This window comes from Lissotriton helveticus, chromosome 6, assembly GCF_964261635.1.
Source record: "Lissotriton helveticus chromosome 6, aLisHel1.1, whole genome shotgun sequence".
Lineage (NCBI taxonomy): Eukaryota > Metazoa > Chordata > Amphibia > Caudata > Salamandridae > Lissotriton > Lissotriton helveticus.
The window spans coordinates 650863413-650883075 of record NC_136067.1 but is presented as its reverse complement, the minus strand read 5'-3'; positions in this window follow the sequence as shown (position 1 = coordinate 650883075).

Genomic DNA, 19663 nt, shown 5'->3' with positions numbered 1-19663 from the left:
CTGTCCCTACTGTTGCACTCTCTGGAGTGGGCATAGTATTTTTTCCCCCTACGCTATCCAACGCTTTCCCTACTGTTGCACTCACTGGAGTGGGAATAGTATTTTTTACCCCTACGCTATCCAACGCTTTCCCTACTGTTGCACTCACTGGAGTGGTAATATTAAATGTTACCCTCCTGCTATCCTACGGTAAAATATTGTACATTTTTTATTAATAACTTAAATTAATTATATCTTCATTTTAAGGTTATTTGAGTATTTTTAAGTATGTTTTAGTCAATTATATTCATTATTTCATTAATTTTAAATTACTTTTAAGACATTTAAAAAAATCGATATTTTGACTGACTATATTTTTTACAGACTATTCTTTGGATTCGATATTTTTGTACTTACCTGTTTGTAGATAGAAATTCGATATTTTGGCATTCTATATTTTGGTGACTATATTTTGGTAAGTCTATATTTTGTCATTCTATATTATGTCAGTGATCCGGACTGGTGACCCCAGGTCCAACAGCTCTCCTACATTAGACGCACTTGCTACTCACCAGTAGAATGTTACACAGTAAATGTCTAGCGGGGAATGTAGTGGCGGCGGGCTTTACGACCCATGCCAGAGGAGTTCTGATCTGGGTGAACCCCAAGTCGAGCTTCACCTCAACCTTTTTAAGAGTGGATGCGGAGGGGAGATTTGTGATTGCACACTGTAAGGGGCAGGGGATGGACTTTATCGTTGTTAATACATATGGCCCAAACTATGATTCCCCGGCATTTTACCAATCCCTAGCAGACATTTTTAGTATGCATGACACTGCAAAAGTTTTGTGGGGAGGGGACTTTAATTTAGTCCTAGATCCAGTGTTGGATAGATCTGCAGGACCTCAGCGTAGGCCTTCGGCGGCAGCGCAGCTGCTTAACACGCAAATTCTTAAGCTGGACCTGGAGGATGTGTGGAGGACCAGACACCCGACACAAGGGGGATACACACATTATTCTGCCTTTCATGCAATCCACACTAGGATAGACTACTGGCTGGCCTCCTCCAGCGTGATGGACCGGGTAAGAGAGTGTACGATATTGCCGCGTACATTGTCAGATCATTCACCGCTACTATTGGTCCTAGTGACTCCAGCGAAGGCCATCCCCCCCTTTACATGGCGCTTCCCACCGTACTCGCTCCTGGACCCCTTATTCAGGGGCGATATCGCGGAGGCGATAGACGTCTTTTTTTAGACTAACGTGGGATCAGTCGACAGTTTCCAGACACTCTGGGAGGCTTTTAAGGTTTATATACGTGGGATCGCCATATCCAAACATTCAAGTGTCCTCAAATGCATTCGGCAGAGACTATCTGACCTGGAGAGTCGTTTGGTGAAATTGGAAGAGAGGCAACTGAGGTGCCCAGATCCAGAAGTTGTAGAGGAAATGAAGTCCCTTCTTACTGAATATCATGAGGAAGCGGATAGGGAGGTCAAGCACATGGGCAAATACGCCACAGCACGCACTTATGGAGAGGGGGAGAGACCTAGCTCGGTTTTGGCCAATATATTAAAGGGCAGGAGAGGAAAACAGCAGGTGACTGAGTTAAAAACTGACGGCGACCAGATTGTTACGGACGAATGCAGTATAGCAAACACATTCCGAAGCTTCGACTCTGACCTCTACTCTTCACAGTGCAGCGATTTAACTGATGAGATCCAAGAATATTTGGAGCACATAGAACTGCCTGTGCTCTCTAATGCCCATAGAGAATTCTTGATGCTCCCCATAGAAAAGGATGAGATAGCAGAGGCATTGATGTCAATGAGAACTGGCAGTGCACCGGGAATTGATGGGCTCACGGTGTAATTCTATAAAGCCTTTAGGGAACAACTGATCTCCCATCTATCAACATTGTTTGATGACATATATGTGGAGGTAGTATGCCACAGTCTATGCGAGAAGCCTTATTAGTTATAATTCTGAAACCTGGGAAGGCGCATGATGAATGTAGCTCCTTCAGGCCGCTTTCCTTGATTAATGTGGATACCAAGCTATATGCTAAAGTCTTAGTGACACGACTGGCATTACTGGCACCTACTTTGGTGGCGCCGGAGCAGGCGGGCTTTATTCCTAACAGGAACCTTGTTTATAATATTTGCACGGTGTTAGGTGCGATGCAGCATGTCAAACAGGATACGAAGGCCATTGCTGTCTTCCTCGATATAGAGAAGACGTTCGATTCGATTGAGTGGCCCATCCTGAGACAGGTGCTGCGGAGAATGGGACTGGGAGAGCCGTTCCTGCAAATGTTAGGGGCGCTCTACAATAAGCCCTCGGCTAGGGTGCGACTTCGCAACCTGGTTACGGAACCATTCATGATTGGTAGAGGGACACGACAGGGCTGCCCGCTCTCCCCGCTGTTATACGCTTTAGCGGTGGAGCCACTGGCCTGTGCGCTTAGGGAATACCACGGCAGAGAAGGTATCCGCTTCCCCACATATAATATAGTCGTCTCCATGTACGCGGACGATACGTTGCTTTTTGTCCATGACCCTGAGAATAACCTTTCGCCAATGCTCAGAGAGGTGGTTCACTTCGGCGCCTTGTCGGGCTTAAAGGTGAACTGGACAAAGTCATTGGCTTTCCCCCTGACGCCTGCTACTCAGATGTTTGATATGGAATACGCTCTGCAGTGGACTGAGGACCCTGTCAGATACCTCGGTGTACGTCTACACACAGACCCAGAGCTACTTCTTAGGGAAAACTACGTAGTGGCGATTAGCAAACTGGAAGATGACATAGCTGTCTGGAATAAGATCCCTCTCTTGCTCATGGGGCGAATAGCTATAATGAAAATGGTCGTCTTGCCTAGGCTCCTCTTTTTGTTTAGCGCAATTCCAATGGTGCTGTCGAGGGCATTTTTCCAGCGTTTGACGCAACTGCTGATTCACCTCACATGGGCGGGTAAACAACCCAGAGTAAAATGGACAGCCCTTACATTACCATATAGCATGGGAGGCCTTGGAGCCCCTGATATGGAACTCTACTATCGTGCGGCACAGGCGGCACACCTGCATACCTGGGTGCATGGGGAACAGCGTATCCCGCACGTGATTATGGAGGCACTGTTTGTGGAGCCCCTTGCCCTTCCGGTGACGGTGTTCTAGCCCATGAACCGCATCACGGGTATTCTTGATTCGATCACGGCTACTAATCATGCGTGGCACTCCCTACTGTCGAGGCAGGGGAGCGTACTGCTCTACTCGCCTCTAATGCCGGTGGACTGGACAGTGTGGTTACCCCCTGTGCGAGAACGGGGAGTAGTGCGCACTTTGCAACAACTCGGCATACACTTGGCAGGTGACTTCTTTAAAGATGGCACGGTAAAAACATGGGAACAAGTGATGGGCGATAGGGGAGACCTGACACTGCTGCACCGGTTCCAATACCATAGACTCCGCAGCGCATTTCTGGAGCTACTGGGGCCGGACCTGGCGGAACCCCCGGAGGTCCCGGAGTTAACATATGTGATAAAAGCGGAATCCTCACGTAAAATTGCGACCAATTTATACAGGATTGCTCAGTCCCATGGAGAGCATAGGCTCATGAGGGCTAGAATCGCCTGGCAGAGGGATTTAGAGGTAACAATTGACGATGCAATGTGGCACTACTGGTGCCTTAGCACCAGGAAAATCTCACTAAATGGAAGGCACAGGTTGATTAATTTTAAATTCCTCCAAAGGGTATATTATACTCCTGAGAGGCTGCACAGGTACGGCCTCTGCCAGTCTGCGGCATGCGAGAGATGCCAAGAGCCAATTGCAGACTTCCTCCATCTAGCATGGACCTGTCCAGGCATACAGGAATACTAGACGAAAATGTTCTCTGAAATGAACAAGATTTTGGAGGTGGAGTTGTCTCCAGATCCTGCGTTGGCCCTCATGGAACACTCAAGGAGTCTTCCGGTGGCGATCCGACGTCTGGCTGATATGGGGTTACTGATAGCACGACGAGTGCTGGCGCTCTGCTGGATGAGAGGCCCGCTGCCTACAGTCGCACACTGGGCGTGAGACATGCTATACTGTTGCACTCAAACGGAACATTATAGCGAACTATTACCACCCATGAGTCGCCCTAAAAACTTCTGGGCCTTGTATGAAACACACATCAGTGGTGCCACTCAGGGTGTAGACGCAAATGAGGACATTGAGATTGGGGCGCCTCCAGTGGCCCCTTCCTACTGTAATGACAGTGTAGATGCCGGCCTATGTTGACTACTTTCTGTCATTGAGCGACCCTGGGTGTTTGGGGAGTTAGGGAAATGAACGTTGCCCTGATCTGGGGGAGAGACCTATAGCGAGGGTGAGCTGGGGGGTTGTCTGCGGCCCTATTGCTGTGATGAGAGTGCGGAGGTTGCAGGCGGCACAGTATCCTGCAGTGTGACGAATGAGTGTGGCGCCGACCAAAGGCGCGGTGTGTGAAAGGGGGGATGCAGGGGGGAAAAAGGTTAATTGTTCGGTTTGTTCCCATTGATTAAGATGCACCATATCACAGCACTGCGGTCACTTGAAAGAATGGTACAATGGATACGGGTGATAGTTTGGAGATAGCACGCTCACTCAGCAAACTAGACTTTATTGCTGGAGCATTGCAGATATCGCATGTAATGCATATATTTTTCTATGTTTGATTGTTTCATTATGCAACTTGCCGCCGCACCCCCGGGTTGTCGGCTGATGGGCTGTGTTACCACTGATAGAATTAGCTAATCTATCAATATTTGCTGCCGGCCACATGGTTGTAGGCGATTTGAGCTGTGTAATCACTCGGAACAAATAAAGGTTTTTGAAAACTTAAAAAAAACATTAAAAAAACAAACACATAGCTGGAGGGAAAGGGACAACCCCTAATTGTACTGAAACATACACTGTATTCTCTGTGTTTCAGAGGCAAAGGAACCATACCGCTTGGCAGCAATGTAAATTGTGGTGTGATACTGCATATACCCGACTTGCAATGGGGCACCTCCACATTGATAGCTATCTACTGGCAATGTGGTGACCTTGCCTACACCTAGCTTGTCCCCGGATGGTGGGGCCCCTGCACCCTTGTGACCATAAATACCCAATGCTGGTCATTCCTGGAGAAGATCTGACTGAGTTGTCCAACATCCATTACAGAAGTAAACAACTCTCTTGCATCATGCTCGAAGGAGAACTGCAGATTATTTTGGCTGGACTCAGTTCAGGGACATTCCAGAAGAATTTAGACTGTTTACGGGGACTCAAGTAAACACAGGAGGGACAATACCCTTCTTCACCATGCAAAAGGCGAGCGCCTGCTCGTTACAGATAACCAGGTAGGAGAGGCTGAAGATGGTCAATGATACTGAGCTCAGCCTAAATGCTATCAAGGAAGAACTGAGAGCCATCAGTCTTATGCTGATGCAACATCGGTAAGTTTTGAACTTGATAACCACAATGGAGGGTGGGGTGTGTGCCAAGATTAGCGCTTCCTGTTGTACTTGTATCCCTGGAAATTACATGGACAATGGGACATTAGCTCTTGCCATCCAAGAACTGTATCATTTCAAGCTGACACGAAGAAACAGTCTACCCACAGGGAGGATTTTCTTGTATGTTACAATGGTTGTAACAAACAGTCTGTGTGTGGTGGGCCCGGACACTGGGATGAGGTGTTGGGAGAAGGGTGTAAGCAGAGAGGCCATTATGACAAGAGCTGCCCAGTTTGGAACTGGAGAACCACGTTCTGAGTCTCTGCATTGGCTCAACACCCTGTAATTCTGGTCAAATCAGTTAATCTTCTCATGCATACAAAATTAATGTGCCCTTATGTTATTAAACTGGGGTTTATGTAAAGCACTCAAATACTTTTGGGTTGAGTTTGCACTATATAAAAATGCAACAGAAAAAATCTAGGAGAGGGAGCAGTACTCACCGCCCATGTCAAAGAAAGAAGTTGGAACTGGTTGAATCTGCCACAGAACAGTCAGCGAGTCTGTGTATGGTGGTGCTTACATAGATATTATCTTTGAAGTTTAGTAGTGGGCCCGGACAGTTAGAGAGGTGTTGGGGGAAGAGAGTATGTAGCAGAGAGGCCATTTTTAATTATGTTCCAACAGCCTTTAATGCCCATTGACCACAGTTCCATGTATTGCCCTTTTGAGCCATTGGTTCATCAGTCTTTGTCAGGCTGGCGATGATGGGGCAGAGTCAGTCATAAGGGTGCCCAACACTTGACTGTCTGTACATCAGCGCTGTTGGCCTCACCTATGCAATGGCAAGCAAAGAGGAAGTCTTATCATATACAGTATTTGCCTAGGATCACACAATTTTGGCAAACAGGGAAGCCAGGATTGATTCCAGATAGGTTGACTTGAAAATTCAAAAAAGTTTAATTCTCTAAAACGCAGAATCGTGTACCCTTAGTACATCAGATTATATCTGCGAATGAAGAAGTTGCGAGTATTGGCATTGGCGCAACAGCCTGTGATTGTGGGCAAATCATTTAATCTCGCCGTACCTACAAAATGACTGATACCTTATCTAATGTGACTGGTGCTCATGTAAAGCGCTCCAAAACCTTTGGGTTAAGTTTGTGCTATGTAAAAATTAAAAAAAACAGAAAAACGTAGGAACGCCCCTGTGAAGAAAAAAGTTGAATCTGCAAAGCCTGAACAGTCAGTGGGTTTGTGTGTGGTGGTGTTAACATAGATTTTTTTTTGGTCCTCATTCGCCTTAGGCTATACCTCTGAAATCTTCCTCTGTATTTAGCCTTACCCTGGAAGATCATTCAGACCTAAGGCCCCAAATTTCATTTTCTTCTTCTTAATCGTATGCCATGGCCATCAAGACCAAATAGCAAAGCATAAAGAGAGAAGTGGAGACCATGAGAAGGCATTATCATTTGACCATCCCCTAATAAGTATTCTTCCAGAATACGTCTACCCCTCTAGCTCTAAACATCTCAATTCTGGAGTCCAAAACTAATTTCTCTTTCTCACTTCTGCCCTATCTAATTTCAGCAAATATTTGATAGAAGTTACCCAGTCCATGACCATAGGTGGGAAATTACGAATCCATTTCCTGCAAATCTCCCTCTGTGCAAGGAGGATTAAATAGAACATCAATGTTTTTATCCTTACCCAATCTTAGGCTTACTTGGACTGCGATATCAAGAATGCTTGACATGCACCTACTCACAACAGCCCAAAACTTTTGGATCCCTGGACACTCATTAAACATGTGAACATCATCAGCTTTTTCTGAGCAACATTTTGCGAATCTCATCACTCTTTCTTTCCCAATTTCGACAGCTCTAAAGGGGTCCAATATGCCCTATAGGAGCAAAAAAGGTGGTTTCTTCTTAGATCGGCAGATTTGACTATAGTGTGAAGAATGTTAAAAGATACTTGCCATAAATTAACTAGCTGCATCTCCGGCAAGCAGCTTTTCCACAACTCATCTGGCAGTCCAAATACCCCATCCGACAAGTCCTCCAAAAACCAGTACCATCTGCAGATTTCCTTAGCTCTTAATGTACCCTGGTTTAAGTTATTCTCCAGATCGTTGGATGCTCCTATAGCAGCTCCTGCTGTTTGGGACCAACCTTTAACGTGTAAATATTTTAACATGGAGACTTTATTGTCAGTTAACTCCACAAATCTGCCCCACGTAATTAACTCACCCTCTTCCACCAGCTGTCCCCACCTCACCAGGCCAGCCGCTTTTAGAGAAGACGCCAAATTGTCCTTGGTCCATTCAGGGAAGCCTGGTGCATCCCAGATGGGCGCTGACTTACTGTAGTAGGTACGTCTAGTCTCCTTCCTGATCCAAAACCATAAATCAGCCATGAATTGTAAGACCTTGAGGCGCACATTTTTGTAGTATTTGGGATCACCAAACTCATACATGTATTCCTGGTATCCACCTTTAATTTCATCCAGCATGGCACTAAACATACTTCCAATATCTGAACTGTCAGGCTCCCGCAGCAGCATCTTGCCGTTGTTTAAAAGAAAAGCCCAGGCATAATATTGTATGTCTGGCAGGGATAAGCCCCCTTTATCCTTCTTCCTTCGTAGTTTCTTCCACGCTATCCAAGGACATTTTGAGGCCCAAATAAAGCTACTAACCCTGCCCTGCATTTTTGCGAAACACTCACTCTTAAAAATGAGAGGTATTTCAGAAAATAAAAAGGTGAATTTTGGGAGGATAGACTATTAACCAGGTTTAATCTCCCTAGTATGACTAGAGGTAGTGAGACCAGCTTGAAATCAGATTACAGGTCTCTTTCATTACCTTAGAGAAATTAGCCTCCAGGAGATTACAAATCTCTCTCCAAAATCTAAAAACTGAATTGGAAGTAGTAGTGGAAGACAGATTAGGAAAGAGTTGAGAGGCTAGCAAAATATCTCACTTTAAATATGGAGAAAATTGCAGGAAACTGCTCACCTGGAAAACTAAAACAGATCAAGTGAGAAACACTATAAAGGAAGTAAAATGTGATAATACAGGGGCATCATTTATAAATAATGAAGACATTGAGAAAGCTGTTTAAAATTATTTTAAGGAGCTATATCAGGAAGGGCTAATGACCATGGAGAAATAGGTGAAGGCCTGGCTGAGCCAGGATAAACTACCTAGTAATAGTGGGAATATAAACACAGTTATCAATAGCAGCATTACCCCTTTAGAAATTAAGAATACAATCAGATTGGGGAAGTTAGGTAAAGCAGCGTGCACCAACGGGTTAGCAAGAGAAATATACAAACTATTAGAAGATGTCTTACTTGTGGAGAAGTGTGGCTCAATGGTTAGAGCGGCAGACCCTGATGCAGAGTTTTAGCCCGGGACCAGGGTTCAATTCCCCGCCTCGGAGGGTCTTGGGCTCAAAAATTCCACTGACCTGATAATTCTCGCCTTGGTGCATATTCCAATCATGGAGTCCCACTCTGCAACTCTGGTCAATAGCTTGCTTAATCTCCACAACGGCCCCCACAATGCTAAGGATGCCTGGCCTCCACCTTGGGGGTGCCCAGGAGTGAACACCTCACAGGGAAAGCCAGGATGGGTTCCACAGTGGTATTCGTACAAGTGCCTTGAGACCCTTGCGGGTGAGTAGTGCGCTATACAAGTATCAATTTTTACTTCCGATCTTGATCCAGTTGTTTGCAGAGATATTTGAGAATGGTTCCTCAACACCTGCATCTTGGAATGAGGACATTGTGACTCTAATTTTAAAATCAGGGAATCTCTGAAAAGTTGTGAGTCATACAGGCCTAATTCTCTTTTAAATAGAGATTATAAATTATTTCCTAAAATTTTAGCAGAGAGATTGAATGGAGTAGTTGGGGACCTTCTCCATGAAGACCAAAAGAGCTTTATAAGAGGGAGGGGACTACATGAGCTGACATTCAATTTGATAGGAGCACTTGATCTTGCTACTACACATTAAGTTTCCCTGGGATGCCACAAAAGCATTTGATCGGGTGAATTGGGTTTATTTGCAAACAATTTTAAGGTTACATTATTTAGGTATTAATTTTTGCAGGGTGTTAGCTTTGATATAATAAACACCATGTGGCAGTGTCTTGGTAAATGGGAATCTTACTCTACCTTTTAAAATCTCGAGGGGTAAAAGGCAGGTCTGCCCACTATCTCCATTACTATTCAATTTATATATTGAACCATTGGCTACTAAGATCAGGAATGAGCGATCAATACCCACCTTTAGATACAAGGGGTGGGAGAAGAAGGTGGCCTTATATGCAGATGACCTTATGGTGTACACCTCAGATCTACATTTGGCAGTCCTATTAATTAACAGATTAACCCTGAAATTGGGCCAGGTCGGAGGATACTTTGTTAATAACTAAATTATTTGTGAAAGAAATGAGATATTTAGGGATCAAGATCACACAATATATAGATGTTATCTCCTGGGTTTTGTGCTGGGCCTGGACACTGGGACGAGTTGTTGGGGGAAGGGCGTAAGCAGAGCGGCCATTGTTGCTTACTCTCCAACAGCCTCTAATTCCCCTCGGCTGCTGCTCCATTTACGGCCTTTTTAGCCACTGTTACATCCATACCATTCAGGTAGTAAGGCTGGCGATTTTAGGGTAGAGTCAGTCATAGGGGTGTCCTAAGGGCACAGAAGTCTACTAGTGTAATTGCTGGTTCATTCTGTCTTCTGGTCCTCTGCTGCAGCAAACAAGTCAAGATAAGGGTCACTCCCAAGGAACAGACTCGGGCTCAGCTCCAGAATGTTCTATTTTCAAAGTGAAACGAAATGCAGTACTAAACACGTGCTCATATAAGGAGAGCAGCCCCTTGCACCCCTCCTACAGCCTTCCCCTCTGTGATGATCAACAAAAGTTACCACTCACTACCTCCTTGTTCTCATCGGTCGGCCCCACCCACAGCTATTGAAGTGAATGAAGTTTTGCTAACTCTTTCCAGGGCCACTATTTATACACTCCAAAAGCAACTGGATCAATTGCATTCTAATTCAACACTCCCTCTCATATGATGTCAGTGCTGAAGCTTGTGCCTGCAGGTCGAAGAAAACCTAGCCCGGGTAGCACTTGCGCAGTCAGACATCTGCAAAGTTCATTACAGTTCACCCAAGAGAATGAGAGCAGTGATTTCCTTTCAGCTCCTCTGCTTTTTTTTACCGTTCTTACCTCACCACAAGGGTGGCAGGGTAAAGCCCCTTGCGCCCAATAAAACATTCACCCATGGCGCCGGTTCAGATCCATGCAATGACGTATATGAGGCAGTTCAAGAGAGAATGCTTGGGTTCTGACTGAAACAAACCCCTTATGCCCACTTTCAAGAGTCCTGGACTGGGCTGGCAACACTAGGCAGGGCAGCCTAAGAGATGGCAGAGTCCAGGTGCAGAAACAGGATAGTTTGAAGTCTGAGACTCTAATCAGGCTTTAATCAGACTTTAATCGGGAGGCAAGCCAGCAAGCCCTTGGAGTCAGTCTAGTTAAGGGTTGGAGAGATGCAGGTCCAAGCCTTCTCATTCCCAGGCATGAGGGCAGCATGTAGCAGGTCAGCACAGCAAAGCAGGAGTCCACCTGAGTAGCAGTCCAGCAGAATAGAAGTCCTTGTAGCAGGATAGCAGTCCTTCTTTCTGGCAGTGTATTCACAGGTCCAGAAGTGTACTGAAGTGGTGGTGTCTGAGATCCAGTACTTATACCCAGTTGGTCCTTTGAAGTGGGGGAGACTTCAAAGAGATGCCTTTGAAGTGCACATAGTCTGTGCCTTTTATGCCCTGGCTCCAGACTCACTACAGAGGGGGTATGCAGCCCTTTGTGTGGGGACAGATCACAGCCTGTTCAGGTGTAAGTGTGAGACTGTGTCCAGCTCCTCCCTGCCATCCTGCCCAGGATGGCCCAAGGTATGTGGATGGCCCATTAAGTCACACCTACACTGCCTTTGTGTGGCTGTCTAGAGGAAATACACAAAGCAAATCTGTCACCCACCCCAGACGTGTATTCAGAGACAGACAGTAAGCATCAAATGGCTAAAGTAAGAAAATGGCAACTTTCTAAAAGTGGCATTTTCAGAGTTGCAATTTAATATCCAATTTAACCATAAGTTGTGATTTTAAATTGCGATTCCAGAGACCCCAAACGAGGGGGTCCAATGTCTTCCCAATTGTAATGCAAATAAACTCAGCACATTAGCATTGCTGCTCAAGTCAGTACAACATTTTATTTCACCTTGAGGAATTTCTTTTTTTATAGATATCAGTAATTCCTTGTCAGCTTTATCGGTGTAAAATCCACCCGTCCGACAAGATGGCACATGTGAGGGTCACATAGCATGACCTGCACTGCGCAATGCACAAGGAGTCTTGGGGCAAGGGGGAATGCAGATGGACCTGCAACAACTTATAACGAAGAGTGGATAGTCATGTGAGGGACAAACATTGACAAGGTTTGTCAATGTGCGATAAGGTATCAATGAAAGCAACGTATTTCAGCAAATTGGTCCACAGCTAATATTCACACAAATCCTTGTGTAAATCGAAGTACGAAGCCAGTAATCTTTTATCCTTTAGTTGAATATGAGGTACTGGTGTAAGCTACTTCCCCAAAACCTTCAGGAAACGTGGAGATTCAAAAGGATAAACATTTCTAAAAACAAAAAGCAATTTGTGCGCGAAGCTGGAGTTAATTAGCATTTGTGGTTATTTTGTAATAATACAAGCTGTAGGTTTCTTCAAGTAATTTATTTCAGTATGCACAAACCTCCAGCTGTGCAGAGCTGAGCAGAAGCTCTACCTCTCTCCTACAGTTACAGTCTCCAAGTCTCGATTGCAGATTATCACATTCAAATGGACATGGAATGCAATGGCATAAAAGCAATTACATAGTAACAGAGTAAAATTAATCCACACTACCTTTTTTTTTAGTTGAGTAGAGATATTGCACAAAACGGTGGCATCTTCGTGGATAACTATGCAGGGCAGGATTCATTCTGGCACGAGGCTCCTGTCACAAAAATTAAACCTCAACAGGAAACACTTACAGATATAGCAGGTGCCCGAGTTGAAGCTCAATTTCAGTAACGTTTTAATCAGCCCAAAACATTAGTGAGCACGGTCGAGGCTGGGCAAGTGTGCTTTAACCCCATATCTGCTGTCAAAAATTAGCTGTAATACTCGAGGGAGGTCTTTGAATCCATGAGTTTCTCGAGCGCAATCCCCGTGTAGTTCCTGTGACCAGGAGGCTGCTTTCTCCTCACCTGCTGCCCTGCTCGCTCTCTGACCCTTTATACACAAGAGGCATGTTGACAGGCATAGAAGCCCCGCACCACACACTAGCGGTATCAAACGTCTTCCTGCCCTTTCCCAACTATGATGGACAGTTCACTCAAGAGACCTCGGCGCCTTTTGGCACTGTGGCAAAGTTACAGGCACACATGGTCAGTGGAGACAAATCTTCTGGCCCTACGCAGCTGCAGTGTAGGAAAAGCACTATCATTTACCCAATGAGGTAGCACTTACTGGATTAGCCAGTAGAAAGTACTCCAATTGAGTAGAGGTATTGCACAAAACGGTGGCATCATCGTGGATAACTATGCAGGGCAGGATTCATTCTGGCACGAGGCTCCTGTCACAAAAATTAAACCTCAACAGGAAGCACTTACAGATATAAATAAAGCAGGTGCCCGAGTTGAAGCTCAAATTCAGTAATGTTTTAATCAGCCCAAAACATTAGTGAGCACGGTCGAGGCTGGGCAAGTGTGCTTTAACCCCATATCTGCTGTCAAAAATTAGCTGTAATACTCGAGGGAGGTCTTTGAATCCATGAGTTTCTCGAGCGCAATCCCCGTGTAGTTCCTGTGACCAGGAGGCTGCTTTCTCCTCACCTGCTGCCCTGCTCGCTCTCTGACCCTTTATACACAAGAGGCATGTTGACAGGCATAGAAGCCCCGCACCACACACTAGCGGTATCAAACGTCTTCCTGCCCTTTCCCAACTATGATGGACAGTTCACTCAAGGGACCTCGGCGCCTTTTGGCGCTGTGGCAAAGTTACAGGCACACATGGTCAGTGGAGACAAATCTTCTGGCCCTACGCAGCTGCAGTGTAGGAAAAGCACTATCATTTACCCAATGAGGTAGCACTTACTGGATTAGCCAGTAGAAAGTACTCCAATTGATTAGAGGTATTGCACAAAACGGTGGCATCATCGTGGATAACTATGCAGGGCAGGATTCATTCTGGCACGAGGCTCCTGTCACAAAAATTAAACCTCAACAGGAAGCACTTACAGATATAAATAAAGCAGGTGCCCGAGTTGAAGCTCAAATTCAGTAATGTTTTAATCAGCCCAAAACATTAGTGAGCACGGTCGAGGCTGGGCAAGTGTGCTTTAACCCCATATCTGCTGTCAAAAATTAGCTGTAATACTCGAGGGAGGTCTTTGAATCCATGAGTTTCTCGAGCGCAATCCCCGTGTAGTTCCTGTGACCAGGAGGCTGCTTTCTCCTCACCTGCTGCCCTGCTCGCTCTCTGACCCTTTATACACAAGAGGCATGTTGACAGGCATAGAAGCCCCGCACCACACACTAGCGGTATCAAACGTCTTCCTGCCCTTTCCCAACTATGATGGACAGTTCACTCAAGAGACCTCGGCGCCTTTTGGCACTGTGGCAAAGTTACAGGCACACATGGTCAGTGGAGACAAATCTTCTGGCCCTACGCAGCTGCAGTGTAGGAAAAGCACTATCATTTACCCAATGAGGTAGCACTTACTGGATTAGCCAGTAGAAAGTACTCCAATTGAGTAGAGGTATTGCACAAAACGGTGGCATCATCGTGGATAACTATGCAGGGCAGGATTCATTCTGGCACGAGGCTCCTGTCACAAAAATTAAACCTCAACAGGAAGCACTTACAGATATAACTAAAGCAGGTGCCCGAGTTGAAGCTCAAATTCAGTAATGTTTTAATCAGCCCAAAACATTAGTGAGCACGGTCGAGGCTGGGCAAGTGTGCTTTAACCCCATATCTGCCGTCGAAAATTAGCTGTAATACTCGAGGGAGGTCTTTGAATCCATGAGTTTCTCGAGCGCAATCCCCGTGTAGTTCCTGTGACCAGGAGGCTGCTTTCTCCTCACCTGCTGCCCTGCTCGCTCTCTGACCCTTTATACACAAGAGGCGTGTTGACACGCATAGAAGCCCCGCACCACACACTAGCGGTATCAAACGTCTTCCCGCCCTTTCCCAACTATGATGGACAGCTCACTCAAGGGACCTCGGCGCCTTTTGGCGCGGTGGCAAAGTTACAGGCACACATGGTCAGTGGAGACAAATCTTCTGGCCCTTTACACAGCTGCAGTGTAGGAAAAGCACTATACATTTACCCAACGAGGTAGAACTTACTGATTAGTCAGTAGAAAGTACTCCAGTTGAGTAGATGGAAATCGCAAAAAATCCGCGAGTTCGTGGTAAAATCTGCGAATTTGCAGACTTTTTTGCGATTTCGCTCGAATTCCCGGACCGCAGATCCGCAAAATTCACCCATATTTTACCCATTATTGACTGCTGAAATGCAACTTTGTTTAATTCTGTTTATTGCATTTTCCTTTTATGGTTACAGTTACAAAAAGAAAAGGATTCCAGGACCATATTGTACAATAACAACACCAGTGAACAATTACATGTTATTACCTTGCCTAAATTACATTGTTGGCAATATTTAATGGGAGCTAAAAGGACATTGCCACTCCGATTACCGATGTTGTTAATAGAAGCCAGGCTGATAGGAGTTGAATATACAAATCATAAGAAGTGGTACTGCAACTAGCTGCATCTTACATCAAATGAACGTTTACTGTTTGTAGCAAGCAATAATACATGATGACAGAGATAAACAGTTGAGGGTCTCAATCAGACATCAATGAGAATGCATGTGGAAAAAAGAACATTAGTAACAACTGTCATATCAGCCCTGGCCCCCCACCCTCGAACCCCCCTCCTCCCATCTAATTGCTAAGCAAAGTACTCATGTCTGTCATCAGGTATCTCATCATTGGGGCCATTATCTGGCAATGGGCACATGTTGTCTATGTCATTCCCACTAAGGGAGGTGACTATGGGGGGCAGCAACATGCGTGTGTCGCCTCCCGATTCGTCACCTTGGGGTAATTGGGTTTCTGACAATGGGTGTGCAGCTGAGATGTCCGTGTGGAGGTCAGCTATGACCTCATACCAGCTACCAGCCAATGTTTATTTACGGAGCCCAATGCGTCTTCCCTATGTAATGTGACGCTCTCTGCTTGGACCCAGTTGGTAAGCAACCTCATCCAGGCCGCAAGGTGCGGAGGGTCAGGTGACTTCCATCTGCATGTGATCAGCCATTGATCAAATGCAGATGGCTACGATTAGACCCAGAGCTATGAAGCAAGACATGACTTTGTGTTTTTTACCATGCCGGTATAGACCGAGTACACACACCTCCCACGTATAAGGGAGTTCTCTCTCAGTAGAGTGCACCAAATGGGAATGGACCCCACGCCAATAATGCTGCAGAGGCATGCAGTCCCAGAGCATATGTATGATATCTGCAGTCACCAGCAACGGGGGCAAGCAGTGTTCGTACAGTGAAAGTATTTGTAGATGTTGTCCGGGGTAAGGTAGGCCCTGTATACAATGTAGTTGAATCAAACTAAAGCAGGTGTTGTGAGGTATGTGAGTAGGGCCCTCTAGTACGGTGGCCCATTCTTTATCCATACAGGGACGAGAAAGGTCAGCCTTCCATCGTGCCTGCAGGGATGCCAGCAACGGAGCCATATGTGAGCGCAGAGAGGCAGCAATCTAGTGCACCAAGTGTCTGCTGGCCCATAACACGCATGTACTGTACAGTTAGATGCGTGGGTGGATTACCGGGTCATGTCACCTACCTCCGCCTCTATGCTCCCATTAGCAACACATGAAGAAGCAATTGACCAGGAATTAGACTGTCCTCCTCCACTAGCAGCTAGTAGTGGACGAGACGATCAGCAGATAAATGATAAATTTGAATGCCCAGATATTGAAGTGTGCTTAGTTGCCAGACAAGGAGCATAGTGAACAGGTCAGTGTTTGGGCCAAGGGTCATCGGAGTAAGTGGGAAAAGTCAGGATTTAGACCAGATGTAAACACTCCAACAGAGCTGCACTTTCATGCTGTGCGCCCACAGACTTCAGTCACGTCCATTACTGTTACATTTTCTAGGCGGGGAGCTGGTGCTCTACACTTAGGATGTCAGTGTCTAGATGCTGGCTAATGTTCCACCAGAACCCCATACAATGCCCCCTTAGTGTCGTTTAAAGGCATCCCACTCAGTGGATCTTGCAAGAACCGAATCTGCATTTAGATCAAAGTAATTGTCAATGATCATGGCAACAGAGGAACGGAAGGGTGGGTCTTCTAGTGCCGCTGGCTGCAATCTCCATGTGGGAAAGGGAGGGAGGTGCCAGAGCCCCACGCAATCTGCAGATCAGAGTGGGTGCGGCCCAGGTAGTCAATGTATGTGACACAAGGGGCCAGGTTCAGTGCACCAATCAGCCTATCAATCCTCATGTGTAGAGAATAATACGCAGAATAAAAGGAATACACCTTTGTAGTCTTGTTGCAGCTGCACCACAGGTTCATCAATCCCCAATTCCGCAACCAGTTTTTGTGAGCTTGGAAATTCGAGGAGGTAGTCGTACGGGGCAATGGAAGGAACGAACAGTCTAGGGCGATACCCAGTACACTATTAATGGCGACCATCCAGTTTGCCCTTCACAGGGACATATCTGCCCTCTAGGTCAGTGACCATCTCATCTGGCTTAAACGATGACCCCGGATACACCCAGATCAAACCTCCTCGGGCGAGGGAGGAGAAATCACTGGTGAACATATGTCCACCCCAACGGCATTGTAACTTAGTCACTTCAAGGCACGTCAAATGAGACTCCTTCAGCACAGCGACATGGAATGAGTGGCATTTGAGGTATGAATAAATGGCATATCTACACGCAGTGGTGTTTATCCCATGGACATTTCCAAGTTAGCACTTTAATGGATCAAGCTAGCTATGACAGTACGTAGAAGGTCAGTTGGGTGCTACAGGAGCATTTATTTATTTATTTATTTATTTTTAACATTTGTTAAGCGCGAACAATTGCCCGCAGGCGTCTCGGCGCTGTACATTTGTTTGCTGTCCTGTGCTACTCTGTTAAATTATTAGAGACTAAATAACCAAGTTTTTTGTTTCTTCCTGAAAGAGATGAGGGTTGGGCAGGATCTTATAGATTGCGGGAGAGTGTTCCACAGCTTTGGGGCAGTGACCAGGAAGCGTCGGTCTCCCCAGTTGACCAGCTTGGTCCGAGGTACCAACAAATCATTCTGTGTTGTTGAACGAAGTGTTCGCGGGGGGGCGTAAGGAACGAGGTGGTCTCTGAAAAATTGGGGTGCTTGATGATGTAGTGATTTGTAGACAATACATAATGTTTTAAATTTAATTCTGTTCCTAACAGGGAGCCAGTGAAAACTTCTCAAGGTCTCTGCTATTGGCTTGAATCTGGGAGTATCTGAAAGAAGTCTGGCTGCAGCATTTTGGATTGTTTGCATTTTCTTGATGACCCTAACTTGGGCATTGGAGAACAGTCCATTACAGTAATCCAATGCTGATAGGACCAGAGAACTGACCAGAGTTTTGCCTACATTTTTTGGAAGGAAAGGGAGAATCTTCCTTATCAAGCGTAGTTTAAAAAATGCTGTGCTGGCCGTTTGATTGGCATGGGCCATGAAATTTAATTTGTCGTCGAAAATGACGCCCAGATTTCTCACTTTTGTGGCTGGTTTTGGCAAGGTTCCAAATGATGAAGGCCACCATGTTGGGGACCAGTTGGGACTGAGATGGCCAAAAGTGACCACCTCCGTTTTCTCGGAGTTTAGTTTCAAACAGTTTGCTGACATCCAATGTCCGATGGCCAGCATGCCTGTTTTGAAACTTTCTGCTACTGTTTCCCCATCATGTCTAACTGCCAGGATCAGCTGGGTGTCATCAGCATATGAGGTGAGGTTCATCCCGTGCGCTTTGATGGTGTTTGCGAGGTCCGACACATAGATATTGAAAAGTGTCGGACTAAGGGATGAACCTTGTGGTACCCCACATGGCAGTGTTAACTCTGCGGACTTGAATTGACCCAGAGTGACGGCCTGGGTTCTCTCCGCCAGAAACGATGCTAAAAGATTTTTAGCTAGGCCTTGCACGCCCATCCTTACGACACGGTCGACCAGAATCTTATGGTCAACCGTGTCGAAGGCGGCCGACAAATCCAGAAGCACCAGTAGTGCTGCACCACCTTGGTCTCTAATTAATCGGATCTCATCCGCCGCTTTAATAAGCGCCGTTTCCGTTCCATGAAACTTACGGAATCCAAATTGTGTCTCATCGAGCAGATGGTTTTGCTCGATGAATTCTGTAAGTTGGATATTCATGGCTTTTTCTACTATTTTAGCAAGGAGCGGTAGATTAGCTATGGGCCTAAAATTTTTCAATTCTGTTTTATCTAGGCCAGGTTTTTTCAGGAGAGGTTTTAATAAAGTTCTTTTTAGGTGGCTGGGAAAGATGCCTGTATGAAACATTAGGTTACATATTTTGGTTATAACTGGAATCACCGTATCTATTAATGGACGGAGGGTGTTCAGGGGACATGGGTCTAAGGCAGATCCAGACTTGATGGTTTTAACAATGTCATAAATTTGATTCTCTGTGACTTCTGCAAAAACAGATAGAGTATTGCTTGAGAGTGGGGTCATTATCTTTTCTGTATTTTGACTATACCCAAGATTAAATGCAGAGAAAATGTCGTTTACTTTGGTGAAGAAGAAGGAGGCCAATGAATCACAGAACTCTTGTGAACAGGGGGGATTCAGGTCTGGGACAGATCCCGCCAACTGTTTGGTTATTTCAAATAACTTTTTATTTGAATTTTTAGCACTTTCAATTTGCTCCGTATAGTACCTTTTTTTAGTTTCGGTAATTAGGAGTTTGTATTGAGTTAGGAGTACTTTGTACATCTTTCTGTTTTCTTGATCATAGTTTTTCCTCCAATGTCTTTCTTTATTTCGACATTGCTGTTTGAATTTTTTAAGCTCCTCA